Raw genomic sequence first — 4674 nt, 5'->3', positions numbered from 1 at the left:
GGGTCCACGCATGTGTGTCAGCCTGCTGGGATGGCAGCTCAGGTGGATGATATTTAGATTTTATGTAGTTGGTACTCCTAATCTACAGAAAAATGGCACTGTCAATGAATGCTTCCAATATGCAGATACCACTTTACTCACCAGAAATGTAGATTCCTGATGAAATGCTCCAGCTTTAACGCACTACAGCACAGTTTATATGAGGGATCAGGATTAAAAGCAAGAAGAAAGAACAGACCTAACAAATAGTAAGGGAGTAACCCCTCCCACCCAAACCAATGTTTCTTGTCAGGCAAGAAATGTCTGGTCAACAAAAATAAATTGCTAAGTTGCTTCAGAGAAACACAACTCCAGTAAGAAAAAAAACTACAAAACACACTCACCCTAAGAAAGAGTAAAACAAAGGGAAGGTAGTCTATGGTTAAAAATGCTTATTTTCTTCAAATCCCTTTTAAAGACAAGCCCCAGACATGTAATCCAGGGCATGACATATTTGAAGTTCTGTCTTTGAAACATTTTCTTTCTGCCTTCTTCCTCCCAGTCAGGAGGAATGGGTGTGCAATGAATTACAGCATTCCAGATCTTCCATCAAGTAGCTGAGTTAGGGAGGCCCTATATGTTTCAGCTTCCTTCAAGGCTACTTTCAGCCACTACAGCCTGGTAACGTCTGGAGGCTTTGCCAGGAGGGCAAAGCAACCATCTAAGTAGCTGCCTTAGAAAGCTTCTGTAAAAAAATAATTTTCTGCAGAACAGCTCTACCAGAAAGTTCTCCAAATGTATCTAAAACTGCCCTGCTCACTACAGGAACCTTGGATGTTCAAAAAATACAGGGTCCTGAGAGGCCAAGAAAAACTGCATAGCTTGCACAGTGAACCTCCAAAACCCCTAAGAACGCCTACTTCCCAGCCATAATTGTTGCTGTATTTTGCCTGGGAACATAATCTGAAGTTGTCGTTTTCTCTCTAGTTCTGAAAAAGCTATTTGGCATGTAGCATGATTGACTTGGCTCTACCCTGTATGTATTTCACTGCTAATAACTGTTAGCCCACTGGAAAACCAGCAGGTGCATCCCTCATCTAAATGGTGGAGATAAGGGATGCCTAGTTATGGTCTCACCCCAGGATCCAGGAGTCCTCCCACACCAGCCAGTGCTAATGGGATGACTAATGCCCCTCATGTCCCTGCTCATCTGCAAAGCAAATCTACACCTCCAAAATAGTTCATTCTGCTTCAAGCACCCAGTTAAAGATGGATGTGCTTTGCATCTACTGAAGCTACAATTCAGCCTTGCTGAGCAGATAATTTGACCCTCCACTCAAAGAACGAGTGATAATGCAAAGTGCTGACTCCAGCAAAATCACACCAACCCTGAGACCAAACCAGGAGAGCTGCCTCAGCTTTTCTGCTTTCAGCTGGAAACTGAATTACACAGGACAGAAAGTCTTCAGAGCACTTTTCTGTTACTCATCTGTCAAAAGCAGAGCTTGGGGACAGCAGAGCACAATGTAAAGAACACTGAATTGAGCTTAATTATCTGGATTCATATTGAAGTCATCTCTTATCATGAATACTTCTGATTTTTTTAAAAAGCAAGTAGTTGTTATGGCAATTAGCACTTGGTAGGTTTTAGAAATTTTGTTGTTGTTATTTCAGACCCAGCTACAAGAGGATAGAAAAAAAAAAGGAAAGAAAAACCTTTGGACAAATAGTTTTGTTACAGAAGAATAAAGCAACCTTTACTGTATAGTTTGCAACCTAAGGTACTCAAAAAGCATGCCAGGATCTTACTTTACACAACTAGCAGCTCCTACTACTATAGGTAATGTCAATTTTTCCATGGGTGGAGAAGGCACAAAATTATTTTCAGTTATATCCACAAGATTAATGCAAGGTCTCTGAATACAACTCAAATCTGATACCAGTTGTTTAGAACAGTTCCCTAAACAGGTTCCTTACATGAGCTTTGAGGCACCTTAAAACCACACCAGCAGCGAACACTTTCTCCTGTTTGAAAGGGCACTTTGAGTAACCATTTTCAGAAAGGCTGGGGTTTCCCATCTTCCAACAAATTTCAACTGCACTTTGGAAGAAAATAAAGCTACTTACCATAAAAACAAAATCCCAAGAGAGAACTGGAAAAAGAGGCTGCATCTTGACTTCCAATACATTTTCTTATCCACAGGGCTGTCCTTCCTTCCTTCCTTCCTTCCCTCCTCTGTCCAGAATCTGGAAAGCCTGCCAGGATCTTGCTGAGCTCTAAGTTGCTGGAAATGAGGAAGCACACCCTGTTACACACTGCCCACTGCACAGACACCTCACCAGCAGAAGGTAACTGAGCTACCTGCCCTTCCAAAGCAAAAGGCAAGTAAAAGGCGGATGCCACCTGAGCTGCCAGAGGCTGCTTCCACAGCACCTTGAACTTGCGTCTTTTAACCTTCTGTATGGCCACACTGTCATCCTGAAAGGTTTCCTCTCCAGCAGGTGGATGAGGCTGCAGGAGGAGAACACTCCCAATCCCTCCTTGTTTTGCCTGTTCAAGCTGTGCTGCCCATCCATCATTTGTAGCTCCATGCAGATCCTGTAGGAATGGCATTCTGCACTGCAGAATGTGCAGTGCCAGTTCTGCACTCAAAGCTCAAAGTATTTGAGACCCCTGAAAGCATTTTTTGCTCAGCAAAGTAGGAGGCTCTGCTGCAGGCTGGGGTATGTGCTGTGTGCAGAGCAACACCACTGCACTTCAGAACAAGGACTCAACATACATGAAAACATACTTGTAATAAGAGCAGGCTGATTGCTCAACACGGAACACTTTTCCCACCATCAAATACTGTAGAGCACTCAAGTGGAAGAATGGGGGAAATGAAGACTCCAGGTGAACCTTCTGTGGTATTTAAAAGATCAGCCTAGCTCTTGAGATCAAAGAAGGGTTTCTTAAACAAAACTCACCACACCATCCAGTGACCTCCTATGTAAAGATACCTTCAGAATTTGTGTTTAAAGACACAAGGGTAATATATTTTTCTGCTGTATTCCACTCATTTGATTACACATTTCAGGAATACCTTGATTTCTTCACAAAACCTGATTACTCAAAACTTTCTGGAACAGTTGGATAAAGGTAAAAAAAAAAAGGCATTTTTCAGGTCACATTGTTTCATACAGCTAAAATTTAAACGTTTACCATGCAAGTTGAAAGTCAAACCCTTTCAGTAAGGGAAGCAGGCAATGTCTTCATTAAAGCCTCTCTAAGAGGTAGAACTCAACATTTGCTATAGAGTGAGCTGTGGTCTTTCTTTTTCTAAAAGTGGATCAAATATCCCCAAAGGAATTTTTTTAGTCACGGTCTGCCAACTTGCCTCTCTTCCAGACTGGAATGCAGCCCTTTGTTTTGTAAATGTATTTGAATACTGCTTTTTGCTTTTGACAAGTGCTTTTATGCATTAAAGAAGTCACTGTTACTTTTTTCAGTGGTGACTGAGGGATGTACCAAGATTGCCCTTAGAAAGCCTCATTAGCCTCTGCCCTCCATACTCTTCCCTTCTTTCTGTTCTTAATCAGATTCTAATTTTTATTATCTACTGTAAAACTCTCAATTCTAGGAATGGTGACTAGTGTCCCTAACTAGCTTTTTAAAGGTTTAAGATTATACTAACCACCTTTTCTACCAATCTTGATGCTTATATACCAGGAAAAAGGGCTCAGATGCTTCTGGAAATGGAACATCACAATCTGAAAGCAATGATGTATTTAAACTTTTTTGTTAAATACAACAAAAAGGCTATACTGAACCTGCAAAAAGTAAGACTTGTAACTTGCTTAAGTCAACTGCATTTGCAAAGGGGTAAGGCCAGGGAGTTTACATTCAGTGAGCTGGTTCATCTTATTCTTCCAGGTGTCAGATTAACACCTGATTAACTTTTCACCCAAATAAACATTATCTAAAACTAGAAAATACTTACACTGTGCTTACAGGTGTAGCTCAATCAAGAAAAAGGCCACTCAACCTTCCCTCATGTTGACTACATAACATTAATATTTTAATACAGTTCAATTATTTTCTAAGATACTCACTACTTGACAGAGATGTGACATTGTTTGAAAATTAGTCTCAATTTCTCTGTAATTATTTCATTTTCAAACCAAGTATCTACAAATGCTGTAGTTATTCTGTGAATACCATCAGTGCAGACCTCCCTGGGGAGGAGGAAAGGAAGAGCATCGTTATTTCAGTACTCTAGGGAGCCTTCCCACAAACTGTAATGTCTGAATCTTCTGGACAACAGAGAGGCTCCTGCTCAGTTCTCCTTTAAAGAGCCAACAGCAGCACCAACAGGGGTTTCCATATAAATAGACCTATTCCAAAAGGTCAGCCCTTAAAGAACTTTGTGTGCCTTTTGCTGTAAGTCTGGGGATCATTTACGTCTGTTAAGGGATCTCCAGAGTTTCAGCTGTTCGGTCAGAAGGTTGTAGGCATCTAAAAGTTGTAAATCACTTAGAATAACCTTAAAATCAGGTATGAAGCATTCAATCTCAACTTCCCTGAAATTAACTAAATGCCTAAATGTGTATTCAGATTTTCCATAGTAAAAATATTTCCATATTGAATTTGTGTATAATATTGCCATTACTCTAAACGGTGTGGGAAGACAGATGACATGAAATCTACACCAAAGG

This window comes from Chiroxiphia lanceolata, chromosome 1, assembly GCF_009829145.1.
Source record: "Chiroxiphia lanceolata isolate bChiLan1 chromosome 1, bChiLan1.pri, whole genome shotgun sequence".
Taxonomy (NCBI): domain Eukaryota; kingdom Metazoa; phylum Chordata; class Aves; order Passeriformes; family Pipridae; genus Chiroxiphia; species Chiroxiphia lanceolata.
The sequence above is the reverse complement of the archived record's forward strand: the minus strand, read 5'-3'. Positions refer to the sequence as shown.